This window comes from Pipistrellus kuhlii, unplaced genomic scaffold, assembly GCF_014108245.1.
Source record: "Pipistrellus kuhlii isolate mPipKuh1 unplaced genomic scaffold, mPipKuh1.p scaffold_m20_p_14, whole genome shotgun sequence".
Taxonomy (NCBI): Eukaryota; Metazoa; Chordata; class Mammalia; order Chiroptera; family Vespertilionidae; genus Pipistrellus; species Pipistrellus kuhlii.
The window spans coordinates 27007734-27026676 of NW_023425449.1; the positions used below are offsets into that span (position 1 = coordinate 27007734).

The window sequence follows — 18943 nt, forward strand, 5'->3', positions numbered from 1 at the left end:
AGTGTTCCAGAGGGGGAGTAAAAGCATTGCAAGGCAGTAGTTTATGCAGATCCACTTAAGTTTCAAAAATCAAAGTTTCTTAAAACTCAATAGCATCATCTCTAAATGAGTATTCCTGTACGACTCAATGTATAAAACTTTAGTGTGTCTTATTAAATTGTAATCTAAGTCTGATATGACACAAAAATTTCTAGTTTAAACCCTCATTATCTCAATGCGAGCCTGTTAGGAGTTTCATGCCAGACACACAACTCTAAATAGAGGAAAGGAACAGGAAAAAAGAGGAGAATGCTTCTCTGTGAGTATGTCCTCCGGGGCTGCATTACATCATCAGTGTATAATGCCTCTTCCTGTTCATCATACCCTCTACTATGACCCAAGATAATATTCTGCATTAAATTAATAGAGGCTGCTTTTTAATCATGTCAATATTTGCTATATTAATATTTCCCACTAAATGTGGATAGTTCTAAGGAAAATGAACTGTCCTCAAGATGGTTAAGTTTCAAGAGTCAAGAGTTAGACATAAAAAGCATTAATCAGCACATACAAATTAATTGCTTTTAATTAATTAGAGAAATAAATGATGAAATAAAATTGCAGAGTTATTATCTCAATAAGTTAATGCCTGATATGTCAACTTCATTTTCATTTTAAGAAACTTTAAATTACAAAAGTGCATGAGTCTATCCTTTATTACAATGTTGGTATTTGACACAAATTTTTGAAAAATGTGCTTATCCAAGTGAAAATTTCAAAAGGGAACTGGCAGCCTAACAGTTTGAGTACTGCGCTACCCTAAAGGATGGAGAGCTACACCCAGAATGGCAACGTGAGGAGCTCCCAGATTTGCTGCCCCCTGTAAACAATATCACCGGTGAATAAGAATAATTTTAAAGTGTCTGGACATTCCCCTAAGGACATACAACAAACAGGGAAATATTTACTGAAGAAGACCTCCTAAATCTCAGTAAGAACAGTGTGTTGGAATTTGAGCCACAAACCCACTCTTTCCCTTCCCCTCCCCAAAGTTGACATGATTAAATCTCCATTCTAGGTGGGTACAGCCAAGAAGATGGGGCTCCCTTTCCCATCAGCCCCCAATCAAGGAATATTAAAAAGGCTGCAGAGGCTAAATCTCTGGAGACAACCACAAAGAGGTCATGAGCCTCTTCTTCCACACAGCCCCACTCAGAGAGCAGAGGTCCTACTATGTGCACATGGAATACAATCCAAGATAAACCATATGCTAGGCCATAAAACAAGACTCAGTAGATTTAAGAGGATTAAAATCATGCAAAGTATGTCCTCTGATCTTGCAAGGAAATTATAAATCAATAACAGAAACCTGGGAATTCATAAGTAGGTAGAAATTAAGCAATGTGTGCCAACATAACCATTGGGTCAAAAAAAAATCACAAGGCAAATTAGAAAATACATTGAGATGGATAAAAACAAAAATATAACATACCACAAGTTATAGGATGCAGCTAAAGCAATGCTTAGAGGAAAATTCATAACCAGAAATGCCTATATTACAAAAAGATCTCAAGTCAATAGCCTACCCTTTAACATTATGATACATCAAAAATCACAAATGAACCCCAAAGCAAGCAGCAGGAAGGAAATAATAAAGTCAGGGCAGAACTGAATGAAATAGAAAACAGAAACATAGTTAGAGAAAACCAACAAAATCAGATGTCAGTTCTCTGAAAGGAGCTACACTACTGGCAAGCCTTCAGCTAAGTTTACCGACAGAAAAAGAGAAGGCTCAATTATCTTAACTGACAAAACTTCTGAGACTTTACACAGGACCGGATCCCTTAATTACCATGAATCAGAGGTGATTTCTGACGTGTAAGCCATATGGAAAAGCACCTCCATTTGTCGCCTTTCTTCCTTTGTTAGGTCAACAAAATCTATCGTAAATGTCACAATCTTTGAAATTTATCATTTATTCCTACTTAACTACCTCCTCCCACCCCCTATTCCCAAACATATGCACACTTCTGCTTTAGGAAGCTCCTTCCCCTATTTCAGGATCTGTTGCATACCTTTCCTTTCCCAGCCACCATCAAAACAGGATAGATCTGATAATACTTATTTGCACTTTTATTCATTGACAGATGGCCCTTTCACATTTATCCCTAAAAGAGCACCACTGACTCTGAGGTATTAGCTGCAGGAACAAGCGATTTTCCACCTTAAAGAATATTAAGCTGCCACACAATCTAATCAATGGATACCACACGTTGAACCAAGTAGCTGATTTTCGTCTTTTGACTCAGAAAATATGCAGCAAATTAATGTAAATCCTTAATTTTATTTATATTAGGAAAAGGGAAAATATGGGAAACTGGGTATCACCTTGAAAGTCATTTGAATTCATTTTTGTTATGTTTACTTTGTGTTTTTTAGGGACAGAAGGTTGGAGACTACAAGAAGCATCAGAAGTTGGGTCCAGGAACAGACCCTGGCTGCTCAACCCAACTGTGCCAGGAGCAGAGAGGCGGCACCCGTGAACCTCCATGCCAGGGCCTCTCCTCCAAGATGGGGCTGGGAGTCTGCCTTCCTTTGGATGTTGACTACAAAGGAGGCCACACCTGCAGTCGGTGTTTGGCAAGTATGTGGTTTATCAGTTTTTTTCTGTAAGATATGAATGTTTAAATATGCCAGTGTGTGTAGCAGGCTTTGCCATTTCTTCATTTCTGTGTACACGCAAGAAACCGTGGGAAGGAAAAATCCAGGGCTCTCCCTTCTGCCCCTCAGCGGCTCTGCCTCATGCTGCCCTGATGTGGTCCAGGCAGCCACACAGCCTGACCCTTCACAACACAACACAACATGCCGCCTTCCTCACTCAGCTGCCGCTCTAGTGCTTTCTCCCCCCTGCCCATGGCTCCACCCTACACCTCCCACACCTCCCTGTCCCCCGACACTCAACACATCTAAAGTCTCTCAGCACATGCTTATTCCACCTGCATTATTTCTATTTCTAACATATATATTTTGCATCACACAATCCCTCCAAATCGGGACTACGTTTTTGAAGTTACTAGTTTTACAACAGTGATTATAACAATAAACATTTATTAAGGACTTGCTTTGCAACACGCACTCTACTGTTTTACATAAGTTATCTCATTCTGTCACACATACTTATATATATATATAAACATATGCTAAGATTTGCCAGTAACACTTAAAATTAATTAAAATGTACTGTTGGCCACCTTTGACAGAAATGTTTCAATATACCGAAGACATGAAATTCACAGAATAAAATATCTTGAAGTCTTACAAAATGCACAACACAAAATTATGGTGGGGTACTATTAAATTTATGTTTCTATCATGGAAAAGGAGCTATTCAAGGTACCTACTTTCTTTTTGTCTTAGAAACCACAGCTTCTAATATGTCAAATAAATATGATTAGATTCTTTTCTTCAAATAAATCCTTCTACTAAGACAGAAATATATAAAGTGAGTATTGTGTTTTTGCATTCATTTCCAAACTGTTTTCCATAATAACAACCCAGCCTGACATCATCTGTGGCGTGAGGGCTAGAAAATAACATGAGATATGATTTTTACTAATCCTCTACATTCCACTTTGAAGCTGTATTCTGTTTTTAATCAAAACTCTTATTTTATTATCAAGACTTACATTATTCTCCGAAGGAGTGGATTTTCTGTTGGAGACAGGAAATGAAGGACTGCTAATGCTGGAAATGTATTTTTCCTGTCTCGACATTAATACATGATATATATTCATATTAATAACAACTCTGAAAACTAGCTTCATTTCTTCTACATATAAGCAATAAACAGTGTGTGTAAAAAATATGAATACTACCAGCAGTGATATATAATATGGGGCCTCTTTCAATGTACAGCCATTCCTAATATTTCATTAGAGCATGTGTACAGGCAACTGCCAGAGATGTCCATCAAAGCTGGATTAGATGAAGACAAACAATGCAGGCTTTCAGGAAAAATCAAAGCTGCAGCTCAGACGTTTCCATTCTCATCCTAGGGCACTATACCACCATTGTCTTCCTCCTTTATGCAAAAAAGAAAAAAAGAAAAGTCAATTATGTTACGGACATTCCTCTACAGCAGACTGAAAAGTCTGTTACAGTCCGACGAGAGACAGTAAAATCTAAAACCTTTATAAGAAAATGTAGAAATCTCAAAATACCTTCATGCTCAAGTCTATCACCTCTGCAAATTTTCTGCAAAGTCTACCATAATTTCACTGTTGCAGAATCTATCAGTGCAAAATTTCATAGAACCAAGCACTTTACTCCCAAATAAATAAGTGTTTGAATTGTTTTCTAAACAAAAATGTTTAATAATAATTAAACAATAATCCATAAATAAGCATAATATAAAAATTGACCAGACGGTGGAACGACTGGTTGGCTATGACAGGAACTGAGGAAGACGCTCAACGCAGGAGCTGGCCCCAGCTGACTGCCTGATCGGCTAGCCAACCTTTCGGTTATTCCTTTCCCCACCCCCCCACCTCCACCCCCAAGAGCAGGCTCCAAACGCCTGATGGAAAATGGGAACTGGGTGGCGGTGGACACAGGCAGTGTTGGGCGCCAATCGCCCCACCAGTCACCCCCTATGTTCGCCCCACACACAGAGGGTGACCAGCCATGGTGGCAGCAGGGGACTGGGCCGGCTGGCAGCCGAGAATGATCGGCCCTCATCACAAGCCAGGCCTAGGGACCCTACGTGCACACAAATTTCGTGTGACAGGACTCTAATGTTTAATAACAAAATAAAACTTCCTGCTATTGTCATTAATTTTATGTGTAATAATCACTTCTTCCTAGTTCCCAAATACCTTTACACTTCTATTAAGTATATGGATAAATAATAAATGGATAAATAAACCACTCTAATCATGCAAGGTCATGTCTTAATCCAGAGCATTTTAACATTGAACATACATCCATATGGCAGCCCATTGCACTTGCCTGTTGGTGTCATTTTGAAGCTCCAAAGGTTTGATGTAGAGGGTTCTCCATAAATGTTGAATGAATTCTAATATAACTGAATGTAGACTCTGCTGGTGAATTTAGGTACTCACTCTCCTAAGATCTCTCTCACAGAAGAAACTAAAGATAATACCCTATGCTTACTGGGCTTTTCTTTCTCTATAGTTTTCAAAGATAATGTCACCTCTCAAAACAAGGAACTCTCATAGTGATCTTGATATTAGATTCCCCCCCCCAAAAGACAGACGTTCAATCTTGTTCACTGCAGATACCATAATATCTGGGGATATGTTTCAATTGATCACAATCTGAGGTATAAATCTGGAATCAGGAAGACCCAAATTCAAATCCCAACTCTACCCCCATCTTGTTGTAAAGTTTTGGGCGATTTACCTGACCCTTCTGGTACAATGCCTAACTCATAAGTAACAATATCTACTCGTAGAGATTGTGTGAGAATGTAATATGACAACAGATATAATGTAACATCACCTCCAAAGCATATAACTGAACTACCAGTGACCATTTCAGTTGATTTTATAGACACCTAGCTAGATGAAAACTGAACTGCCACACTGGATGGTCTATTATTTTCCATAAGCAGGTGTTTGAAATTAACTATTCAGCATTTTTGGAGGGAGTGTTCATGGGATGGAATCACACTTGGTCTCATCTACACTGAGCTGAGTTCCTAAGGTCCAGCACAATATCTGGCTCAAAGCAAACACTCCAAGAAAATTCATAAGTGTGTACATGTGTATGCCTGTGTACAATCATTTTTAAAAGTATAACAAAATGAGAGTAGCAATTGCTCCTATTTGTATTTATTTTCCTCAAAATTATACATGCACACAGTTTAGAAGGTTAAATAATTCTAAAATGTTTCTTATGAAAACTATCAGTCCCATCCCATATGCCACCCATTTCCTCCTCCTCAACTCTTTTAGCTGATTATTAACACCATAAAGCTAAGCAGCATGATTGTATTGCTCCATTCCAGTATTGTCTGTTGAACTTTCCTATGGAGAATGAAGATTGACCCTCTTTCCTCCTGTCAGACACCGCCCCCCCCCTCCGTCACACACACACACACACACACACACACACACACACACACACACACACCACCATTCCCTTTACCCCATTTTCCCAGTAATTTTGGCTCTTTCAATAGTCAGCTTCTAGTATTGTAATGATATAAATAGTATTCAGAGCTGAGCTCTGTGTATTAATATATCATTAGTTCTCTTTTCCTGCACACCTTTTTGTTTTCTGTGGAGTTCATTATCTTGCATTTTTTTTCTACCTTAGCTTCCTGTATACTCAAATCAAAACTACCTACCAATTGCCTGACTCTCGGGAAGTTCAGACATCTTGCAGTCTATCAGTTTCACTGTCCTAAGGAAACTTTTCTAGAACCTTCTCTGCTCACATCTGACTGACACCGTCTCTGCCTACAACCTCGGGTCACCATCTTTCTGGCAATCTCCTTTGCCTTTCTTCTTTGTCTGATCTCCTGTTTCCTGAATCCCACATCTGTTTTCTTTGTTTACTCCCTTTTGGTGAAGCAGATTTTCCAGTAGTTTCCTGGGAAGTAAGTTTTTAATGACTTTGATACTTGAAAAGGACATTGAGAAGTCATTTCAAATTAATCAAAAGTTTGGGTAAGGAATTCTAAGTGGGATGAAAATTCCCTCAGAATTCTGAATATGATCCCTTGACTTTTAGCTTCCAGTATGCTATTGAGATGTTTGATATTCAAATTCCAGGTTCTTTGACCTTTGACTTTTTTTTTTTTTCACTGTAATTTTCCCTCAGCGCCCAGAAATGTCACGGTGATAGTGCCTTGGTGTGGATGTATTTTTATCTACCATACTGGAAATTTAGTGGGTCCTTCATAATTTGGAAATGTATGTCCATGAGTTCTGAGAAAATATTTTGAATAATTTTGTTGCTAGTTCATCTCCTCCACTTTCTCTGGTCTCTCTCTACTTTTTTTATTTTTTGGATAATGGAGCTCCTAAATTGGTTCTCCAATTTTCTTATTTCATCCTCTCCTGTTCTGCTCTACTTGCTAAGAAATGTCTTCAATTCTTCCTTCTGTTTCCACTATAAGATTTTTCATTTCTGCTCTCCTGTTTTCAGTTTCTTAATTGCATCCCATTCCTATTCCTTGGTTGCAATTTCTTTCCTTCTCTCTCTGAAGATCTGAATGATTGCCTTCTTGAAGTTTTCTTTTCCTAGGTCTTTCTGATAACTTGCCTTATTCTGTGTGTTGTGGATTCTTACATGTTATAGGATTCCTTCAAATATCTGTAACTGCTCATATCTGAGAAAGGGAACAACCACTACTAGAAGCCAGAATGGAGACTCCAAGCACACAGGGGGTCTTATCTGTTGTGCTATCACCACAGGATGAGCCAGCTGGGCTACAGTAGAGAAGTCCCTGGTGTCAGATTCTCCAGAAAGTATCTTTTGGCCACTTGTCTGGGTAGAGAACTTTCTACCACTGCATTGGAAGGCAAGTGGGGCAGGAGAGGGAAAGGGGGTATGAGGAAGTCCTTCAATCACTCTCTTTTACTGTAGTATCCTGATCCTGATCAATTATGCCTATGTCCCCTCTCTCTTCATCATCTCCAGAGAGTATCTCCAGGTACCCACTGAAGACTGGGAGAGGATTTGGAGATGTAAGTCCTTCTTAAACAGAACCAATACAGATGATTTGAGTCTCCTTTCATTCCAACATATAGTGAAATTGGTAACTATTGTCACCAATTCTTGGGACTTTACGAGATTCTGTTATGTACATAGGCTTGTTCCTCACATCTGCTAAATCCATTATCATACTAGCATCTGCTTCTAGCTTCCAAAATATTGTCGCTGTTATCTCCTCTTTTGTTTTGGCTATCCTTGTAGGTTTGTGCACTTAAAAAAAAAATCTATTTCCTGTTATTTTACAGCAATTTGTGATGGAAACAAAATTAACTGTCTAGGTTTAATGGATTATCAGTATTTAAAATAAAAGTTCCTTTTTACACATTTGTATATTTTCTAAAGTTTCCACAACAACTGTATTCCTTGGTAATCAATATGTAAGGAAAGAAATGACACTTTGAATATACAGAGGGGATCAGGCTAACTTTCTGCACTTCGGGACTTCCTCCAAATACCCATTTATCTAGCGAGATAAAGGGCTAATATACTAAGTGTCCCTCCACCTGTCCAACCAGTCACTATGACGTGCACTGACCACCAGGGGCCAGACGCTGACGCAGGAGCTGCCAAGCTGCAGTGACTTGGCTGCAGAGGTTCCTGGGTGACAAACCCTGAAACCAGAGAGGGGGGAGCCCGATTCCTCGTGGGATTCCACATTAACCACGGGTTACGTTGTTGCTGGGGCACTATTGGCCCCAAATATGGTTTACTGCACACTTGCATTTGCGTTCCACACCCTGTAGACAGCAACTTTGCACAGTGCCCTCTCACACTCCGGGACCCCTCAGGGCATGTCAGAGAGCAGGTTTCAGCCCAATCCCCGCAGGCCAGGCCAAGGGACCCCACCTGCTGGAGGGACCCCACTCACTCTGCAGAAGCTGGGGAGTGACCGCGGGAGGTTGTCTCCAGGGCACGTCCGGCCCATCTCGCCCAGTCCCACCCCACCGGCCACCACTTAATTTCTTTTCAATGTGCATGAATCCATGCACTGGGTCACTAGTATATAAATAATAATAAAAAAATAAGGAAATGTTCTATTATGCAATGGTCATTGTCCATAATGAGACCTTGAAGTATGACTATATCTTAAGAAGTCTTCTAAATTATCAGCTATTTCAATATAATTATAACAGATGCTGTCTTTCCTGTGACTGTTTCAGAACCTTAAATTATCTTCTACAAGGAGATCCTTGGGAATGAGTACAAATCAAATCACTATTGGCGAGTTTCCTAAAAAGCTATCAAAAATAAGAACACACATGTCCTTGTTCTCAAAGGCCACTGCAGGTCCCAGGCTTGATCTGCATCCCAGCGAGTCTGGCTCAGCTCCTTGATAACACTCTAACACATCCCTCTTTAAGCAAGATAATTCAATGTTACATCTCCAAAATAGGATTCTTTTAAGAAATAGCTATATGCTAGACATACGGACTTTCTCTTTTCAAATGGTCTCTTTCTCCTGTACACCAGTAGAACCCTATGTCAGGGCAGTTTCTATCGGGTATAGTAATAATTAATGTCATTTTTTAACATTCGTTTAAAATCTTGCTTGGCGTTGACTTGTATTGACATAACCTTCAAACACGTGGTATCTACAGAACGTGTGAAGTGCAATTAACAAGTTTTGCTTGAAAAAGTTTGTGTTTGTTTTTTGGTATTTGTTGCAAAACTAGGGCTAAGAAGATGGCGGATGAAGAGCATATTCGGCACTGCATGCTTTACGAGTTCCAATTAGGAAGAAAAGCAACTGAGGCTGCAAAAAACATCTGTAGTGCTCTTGGTCAAGATGCAGTTAGCGCCAGAAAATGCCAGCGTTGGTTTGAGAAATTTTGCGAGGGAAATTTTTAGTTAGATGACAAGAGTGGTCGAGGCCGTGTGTCCAATTTTGATCAAGAAGCTCTTCAAGCTCTTTTGGTGCAAAGTCCTCAAATTACCCAACAAGAGCTTGCGACAACTTTAAATTGTTCACAAAAAACAATTTCCAATCAATTGCGCGCACTTGGCAAAGTCCAAAAGTTTGGAAAATGGGTTCCTCATGAGTTGACCGACAACAACCGTAATCAAAGACTCACAATTTGCAGTTCGCTCCTCTCTCGTCAAAACCGTTTGCCGTTTTTAGAGCAAATTGTTACCGGAGATGAAGAATGGGTGCTGTATGTTAATTTGAAAAGGCGGCCTCAATGGTTGGACAAAAATGAGGCTCCGCAGCCCACGCCAAAACCTGACTTGCATGCGAAAAAAGTGATGTTGTGTGTTTGGTGGAATTTTAAAGGAATTCTTCATTATGAACTTTTACCATCTAACCCACATGTGTCAAACACAAGGCCCGCGGGCCAAATCCGTCCCACCAGGCCTTGCAATGTGGCCCGCACCGCGCTGTCATCACTGCACTCCGCTGCGTTTCCATCACAATGACAGTTTATGACTGTTCAGTAAACCATTCGGCCCGCGATTTAGGCTGGATTTTAGATTTTGGCCCCTTCTCTGATTGAGTTCGACACCCCTAATCTAACCAAACCATTACAAGTGCAGTGTATAGTGCCCAATTGGAAAGGTTAGCCCAAGCTTTAAGAGAAAAAGAACCCGCGCTGAATAATCGGAAGGGCGTAATTCTTCACCACGATAACGCACGACCGCATACTGCAAGAATCACTGCTGAAAAACTGCACCAGTTGGAATGGGAAGTTCTCCCTCAACCTGCATATTCTCCTGATATTGCCCCTTCCGATTACCATTTGTTTCGTTCTTTGCAAAACTTTCTTCTTGGAAAAAAATTTAATAATGAAGAATGCCTCAAAAATGCATTGACCAAATTTTTTGCATCAAAATCACAAGAATTTTACAACAGAGGGATTAAAATGCTTGTTGGGCACAAGTAGTAGAAAACAACGGCAACTATATTGTTGATTAAATTTTGTTGTATTGTTTAAATAAATTCAATTTAAAAAAGTATTAGAAAACGACATTAATTATTACTAGACCTAATATATGTTGCTTTGATTTGGAGTTAGCTGTGCACCTGATTAACTTCCAATACTAGGCTGTAAACTCCTACAGGGAAAATCTATGTCTGATTATGTTTGTTTCCACATAGCCCCTTCAATACTGACATACACAAAACAGAAGGTTAAAGATAAATGTCCTTCCATTACAAGCAAAGGCATATAGCTACCTTCTTCAACATACCCACTAGTAACAAACAGTATGTGGTCATGAGGAAGAAAAATAAAGAGAGGAAGAAAGAGTTCAAGAAATCAGATATTTTTTAAGATTTAAAGAGAGTTGGGGGAAAATGCTTCTGGATTTGGGAAGTAGAAATACAAGGGTATCAGAAGTAAGAAAGGGGTACCAGACATCACTGTGAATTTACTTAACATTATTCTAAAAGTATTATAATGGTACAATAAAATAGTAAGTATTAAAATTATAAAGGAAGAAATAAAATTATCATTTCAGATAGATGTGATCACAGTCTATATAGAAAACTCCAAACAATCAGCTAAAGTACTAGTATTATAGGAAACTATAGGAAAGATTAGTGAGAAAGCCAAGGACAGACTTAAGCAATTATTTTTTCAATTAAATAACATTAACCAATATTAGAATAGGAAATATCACTAATCAAAATTGATAGTAATAGCTCACATTTGTTGAATGCGAGCCCTTGGCTAAGTACTGCCCTGAACATTTCGCCATGTTTCATTTAATCCTCACAACATCTTTAAGAGGTGTGACTCCCAGTGCCTTCAGTTCATAAATGAGGAAACTGAGGCTGAAAGAATATCAGTGATTTGCCCAAGTTGTAGACCAGCAACTACATACACTGTGTTCCTCATCAAGCAATATTCCAGGCCAACTCCAGAGCCCAAATGCACACATCCTGGGGTAAACTTAGTAAGAAGAGAAAACTATACAATGTATGAAGAACATAAAAAACATTAATAAGCATACACCTGTGCATTGTTCCTTAACTAAAAGATTTAATACTGAAAGGATATCAATTCTCAAATTACTCTATATATTCAATGCAATCCAAATGAAAAATCCTAGCAAGATTCTTTTTTCCTTTCTTTTTCTCTTTTACTCACCCTTTTTTTCTTATATTCTTTATGTCAGTCTTTCTGATAAAAATGATCCTGCATCTTTTCTAGAAGAATTAAACATGTGAAAATTCTGTCAAAAAGATTAGTAAGGGACTTTGTCCTACAAAACACTGAAATATGCTTTCTTGCCACAAACATCCTGGTCATTGCTCACGAATAGATAGATTATGGTACAGAATAGAAAATTCAGGAATAAAATCAAGTGTTCACAGAAATATCTAATATAATGTAGCAGTCATTTTTAATCAGATAGGCAAGAATAAAAGAAATTGAAAATACTCAATGTTCGTAAAGGTAAAGAGAAATAAATGTATAATTGGGCACATGGTTAGTGGGAACATAAGCTGATACAACTCTTGGGGAAGAGCAATTTGCATACACACACACACACACACACACACACACACACACACATATATATTATAATTAACTCTCTGAGCCAGCAATCTTATTACTAAGAATTTTTAAGGAAATAAATGCATAAATTAACCATGGTGTTGTTGATTATAGCTAAATACTGGAAATGACATAAATGCACAATAATAGAGAAATAGCTCAATAAATTTTGTTATATACTTAAAGGCAACTTAGTACAATCATTTAAAAGTACGCCCTCTCTTCAATGGCATGAAAAGATGTATCACCCTAACCAGTTTGGCTCAGTGGATAGAGCGTGGGCCAGTGGACTGAAGGGACGTTGGTTCAATTCCGGTCAAGGGCATGTATCTTGGTTGTGGGCACATCCCCACCAGGGGGTGTGCAAGAGGCAGCTGATAGATGATTCTCTCTCATTGATGTTTCTAATTCTCTATCCTTCTCCCTTCCTCTCTGTAAAAAAAATCAATAAAATATACTTTTAAAAATAAAAGATGTATCATTAAGCAGATAGAAACAGCCTGCATAATATAATCCCATAAGGAACACTATATGTATGCATATCCATATGAAATATATGCCTAGGAGAGATCAAATGGACACAAATAACGTTAAAGGTACATTTATTGAATACTTACACTATGAACCAAAACCATGTTAAGCAACTTTGATCACATTATCTCATCATATCTTCACAACCACCCTATGAGGTAGACACTATTATGGTCTTCTTTTTAAGTGATGAAAAAAAGAGACTTAGAGATATTAGTAACTTTTTCAAGGTCACACAACCAATTAGTGGTGGAGTCAGAATGGAACCTGAGCCATGCCCCACTGTGCTACAGGTCTCCCATGTTCAACCGAACACCCAGCACTGGTGACAGCTCTCCAGAGAGGAGGATTTGAGAAACGTCTGCTTCCTCTTCCTTTTATTCTGCATTGTTTAAATTTTCTTCCATGACCATGTATTATATTTGGAGATATGGGAAGAAGGAAAAAAAAGGAGAAAGAAATTCAACGGTGACTTTTGCCACAGCCATTTCAATAGGCAGATGGAGATGAACATATTTCAAGAAAGTGAAGAGTAAAAAGATGGGAGAGAGGTGCGAGGCATGCAAAGGGATTGATAGAAGTAAATGGCAAAAAAAAAAAAAAAAAAAAAAAAAAAAAAACCCTCTATAAAGTGTTCAATCAATGATGTAAGCAAAAATTAATATAACTCTTTATAGAGGGGATTTTAGCAATATGTTACCCAAATCAAAACCAGGCATGTCCTTTCCCCCAGAAATCTTACTCCCAGGAACTGTTCTTGCAGAAAGAAGGGGGCGCAGATAGAGAGGCCTTCATAATTTTCTGCCTTTGCTATTTGAAATGGGGCGCAGGGGGAAGAGCTGAGGGTTTGTAGTTGAACCTACCTGGGTTTGCATCCTTGCTTTGCACTTTAATGGCTGTGACCTTGAGCAAGTTACTCAACCCCTCTGAGTCTCAGTTTCTTTATCTCTAAAATGAAAATAAACACACATGCCTCACAGAATTGTTGTGAGGATTAAATTAGATGTACAATACAACAGAATGTTTAAAATATAAAGTAGCATTTGTTTTTACCTTCCATCACTCACTAATATGTATACCTTAGAATAGATGTCTAAACTTTAATCAAAACTCTAGGGTAAATCATAGCTTGGTCATTTGCTCACTTCTCTGCATCAAAGTATCCTAAAATATTAAACACTATTAGCTTTTAAAGCAATCAGAAGTAAACTTATGTTATGATACTTTGACACTTTCTCAATCTCAATTAGCACTAAACTAATTAACAAAACTATTTTCTACACTACAGTGCATCATATTTTTCTTCCTTCTTCCCTAATCCCTGGTGTGTTGTAAGGGTGATTGAGTATCTAATTACTTCTTAATTGAAGCACATATTATACATTTTTTACTAGTTCAAGCTTAATGCTTTTAGTCCAGACATCAGATTCAAGGAAATTAAGTTGAATTGGGATTTGGGCAACTATTATAATGAGAGAAGGTTTGTATTATGTCTAATTATAAGTAAATGTGGATTTTAGCATTATTTCCTGTGGAAATATTTCAAGTACAGGAATGTGCCATAAATGACTAACTTAGATGATTAATAGCATTGTTATTCTTATTTACAATCTTATATTCCTAATTACAGTGATTTTGTTGCTGGGAACCATTAAATATAATCATTCTTTAAAGAAAAGATATTAGAGAACCTTTGGTTGTCCCCATACTAAAATCAGAATGAACATTCATATCTGTGAAAAATTATGCGTTTCTCTGCAGCATAAAGGTTGTAGGACTTCATTCATGCTACAAAAAGAAAAAAAAACAAAAATCTTGGGATACTTGGAATCTAACCAATGACATTAATAAAAAATATTTATTTATGGAAAACCATAAAAATATTACTACCTGAATGGTATTCCAATTTAGTTAATACTTTACAGACAGTATTTCTTAATGGGTTTTTTTCTCATTGAATTAGGCAGGAATAAAACACTCTGAAGTAGGTATTTGCAGACAACACGGGTGAGTTGGACTGTTTGTTTGTAGATAAGGGGAGCAGCCATCTGGAATAATTTGGTTGAAGACCACTCTGGGCAGAAGACTGGATTAACTAACTTTTTGAGATCCAATTCAACTCCATGCTTCTAAGATGTCCTGGAAAATATTTTATGCAGACAAGGCCTAAAAAGCCTTTATGAGTTTGTGACCACTGAAATGAAAAGAATTCAGAAATTCTGAAAGAGTTTAAAGCTCTGTAATGGAAAATGGAAATGTAGCAATTCATTTAGTTGAGAATGTGCTGTCTAGTGGCAACTTGATTGATTAGGAAACCTCCATATTATCTAATAAATATTTTGGATTTTTGTCCAGGACATTGGGAATTATCTAGGTTACTGTTTTGTTAAAAGTCTTAACTGGAATACTTGTTTAATTAAAACTGAAGTAGCCAAAAGAACAAGGCAAACCTGTTTGTATTAACAGAAATATCTCCAAGATAAATGAGCAAAATTTTTGTGTTGCTTTTTTTTTAATATATATTTTAAAAGACATTGTCTCACACCTTTGTGAGACTGGTGTCAATATCTACCTTTCCTCTAACGTGGCTCCTTCTCTAACTTACAGGAGATGGCTCCCATCCCTAAGAAAAAGGAAGTGCCATACACTATCAGGCCATGTTCATTTCCATGCAGAGATTTCAGATTTCCCAGGTGGTGCTCTATGTAAGCAGCTTGCTAGCACAATCAGCAGGACCTTAACTACCACATAATGAAATTAAAGTATTAAAAAGAAAGTAGAGAACTTCATGATTTCATCATGTTTCTGTATTTCCTTGTAATCACTAGCACCAAGTTACATATTGGTAGATCTAATGCAGGTCAATTTTCCAAAGCCCATTTAAAAGACTTTTAACAGCTGAGACATTTAAATCAGATGCCCATAATACTATAGTTCAAGTGGATGGCAATAAGAAGCCACAAGACCACCACCAGTCTCATATGGCAAACGGTGACAATTAGTTATGTCACCGTGTCCCACAGTGCTCAGGTGTAGATTCAGAATCCTACTCAATGCCCTTGTACCAATCCCTCAAGAGCTGGCACACACGTTTGAGTGTTCTGTGTCATTGACGTCTGTTATTTTTATAAATCTTTCTCGAATAATCCTATGTAGAAGAGAGGAAGAATGCCCTTGCAACAGTCTAGGTGAGAGATAATGCTAACTTTATGGGTTGTGATAGATAGATTTGGAGCTATCAGAAGGAAAATCTAGAACTGGATGATATATGGAAATGTGAGATGAGGTGAGGTGAGGTGAGATGATGAGGTGAGGTGAGGTGAGATGATGAGGTGAGGTGAGGTGAAGTGAGGTGAGGTGAGGTGAGGTGAGAAGAAGTGAGATGAAGGAGTGTCAAGTCTGACTCAGGTTTCTAGGAAAACTTGGAGAGCCAAGTCTACGAAGGACCATCATGAATTCAATCTCGTATATGTTGAGTCAGAGATGCCTTTGACAACCCAAAAGAAAAGTCAGACTGACAGGCAGGCACTCAATTCTAGAACTTCGTAGAGAGACCTGATGCAGGGATGTAAATGAGGGGTATATCTGTATTTAGTGGCCACTGAAGCTGTGGGTGTAGGTGAGTCACCTACGGAGAGAGCAGGCCCGTCAGGCTGAGCGGTGAGGACTCTGGCAGGAAGTGAGTGCTGGGAATTTACAGTTCCCCAGTGCTATGGCGCCTCTGCTTTCCTAAACCTCTGTGAACTTTATCACAGGAAAGAGAACTAGAGAGAATAGACAACAGACAAAGGACAATGAAACTGACACGAATACCTCTCCATAAGGTTTCCGTACATCTCAGAGTGGAAAAACAAAGCTAAAATTTTGATTTGAGGAAATTACAAAAAATGAGCATCCATGAGATGAGAGGCATCACAGAACATGTTTAGAGGAGATCACCTGGTCTCAGAGATTTTCTTATGGAAAATATATCCTTCAGGTTTAAAATCATAAAATCAATGTAAAGTGCGAGAATATATTAATGTTCACCATATATGTTGGCCCATGATTGCAAAATGGACTCTTCTTCTGCCCAAACACAATTTTGTTTGAATTCATGGGGGAAGAGGAACACTAAGTTATTCTGGAATTTTTATGCACAATAAATAATTAACATTTCTAAAACATAAGGAAAGGCCCTGGCCAGTGTGACTCGGTGGTTTGATTCTCAGGCAGGGCATATGCCGGGGTTGCCGGCTTGATCTGAGGTGTGAGGCAGCAGGTCAATGTTACGCTCTCACATCTATGTTTCTCTCTTCTCCCTTCCTTTTCTCTAGAAATCAATAAACTATTCTTTAAAAGGGGGGTTGGGGAGAAATATGGAAGCAGGGAGTATTCTCTTTGTTTAGTCATTTTGAAGAAATGCGCAGACAGTTTTGATATTTTCAGTCTTGAGTTAATAACAATTTCATATCCCATAACCAAAACGCAATAGATAGATTGAACATCCTCGGTATTGGGGCCTCTTCCTGAAATCATTTTGAAACCCTTTAGGACAGTGGTTGGCAAATTGTAGCTGGCGAGGCACATTCGGGTCTTTGGCCCTTTGAGTGTGTGGCTCACCAAGGCCTGGGTGAGTCTATTCTGAAGATGTGGCTTTAAAAGAAGTTTAAGTTTAAAAAAATATAGCTCTCAAAAGAAATTTCAATCGTTGAACTGTTGATATTTGGCTCTGTTGAATAATGAGTTTGCCGACCACTGCTTTAGGAAATTCATTCCATTTTCAAAAAAGTTCTATATGATACAGTAAATAGAAAACAGCAATACCCATCGAGCTTTCATCCCTCACCCTAATGCTTGCTGTGCATCATGTTAAACTACTAGATTGCAGAGAGTCCAGGTTCTATTGACTAAAAGAACTTTCCATTTATCCAGGAAGCATAATAGCAGCATTTACCTACATGGTCATTCCAAGTTAACATTCTCTCTTTTCCCACACAGACCCTCCTTTCCTATAATGCATTATCCTTTTCTACCCTATAGTTCTTTTAGGTTATAAAAGAAAACCGATATGGAATTGTTGCTAGCTATAGCTTCATTATCACTCAGAAGACAACATTATTAATTGCAAAAGTATACGTGGAGAAGAATTCAACACAGCTGAGTGTGACTTCAAAGACCCAGAAAGAATTACAAGGGCAAGTGTGATAAAGCAATTGTTCAGAGAAGGTTGCTTAATCACCCCTCTTTTTTCTTCTACGTTTTTTGAGCATTTTAAGAATCTATTTGGGACATACTCATATGCCTCCTTTTAAGACAGGGGGGAAAAGGAAATATTTAAAGAGCTTTGTGGTATTGCTTTTTATAGAAAATAAATTAAATAAGTATAATTAATTATAGTTATTGTAAATATGTGCAGTTTAACAATATCTGAGTCATAAGGGAAATAGATAAGACTAAACAGTAAGAATAGCCTTCTAAAACTGGGATAATACTCAATGAAAGAAATAGGCAAATAATCATTTCATTGATAGATTAGTACCAAAGTTATGACACCAAGAGCAACAAAGAAACTGGGCCTAATGCTTGGCCATATTCTTTGTTTGTTGTTAAGTTTTGATATTTTCAGTCTTTCTATAGAAAACTCAATAGGTGAAGAATCATTTAATGTCAACTGGCTCCAGGAAATCTGAACTAGCAATGCACCTGGGTAAGTTATATGCTAACTCTCTATGCAAGTACAAAATCAGAGTTCTTACTTCTGAAATGGTAATATGAAAAGTTACAGATTATTCATGGGAATAATAAGTCTTGGTTATCAAAGCCTTCCAGATGTCTAGACATGTCGTGCAAAAAAAATGCCATTTTAAGTCCCAAAACTAAAGTTATTTTAGTAAAACATAGCTAAAATAAATCTAAATTATTTTAAACATTTTTAGAGGACTACCAGAAAAAAAGTGTGGGCATTTTTTTTTCTTTTCAGTTCCAAGAGCTTAAATGAAACATTCATGCATTAAATTCAAAGTCTGACTGTCAAATCATTTCACTTTAATAAAAATTTGAATTACTGCCTTAGGGCATTATTAAATATCAAATAAAAGCACACATCCATAAGTCTGATTTCCCAATATAATTTTTATGTAGAACTATAACTAGATTTGTATAACATATTTCAAGATAAAAGGGATGAAAAATGCATTCATAAAAGGATG

At 37.8% G+C, this 18943-nt stretch overlaps 1 protein-coding gene across 3 annotated transcripts in view; it reads right to left on the reverse strand.

The window, feature by feature from the left end:
• Positions 1–3039: 3039 nt before the first annotated feature.
• CA8 (carbonic anhydrase 8) overlaps positions 3040–18943 on the reverse strand; it is an 83013-nt gene continuing 67109 nt past the window's right edge. The window contains exons 9-10 of one of the 3 annotated variants that reach the window (XR_004987748.2): positions 13616–13700; positions 3040–4060 (exon numbers count right to left, since the gene is read on the reverse strand). The gene's annotated coding sequence lies outside the window, so the exon portion shown is untranslated. Of the gene's footprint in view, positions 4061–13615; positions 13701–13754; positions 14541–18943 lie in introns of those variants that run through there. The other 2 variants (XM_036436990.2, XM_036436991.2) reach the window with 2 other exon arrangements.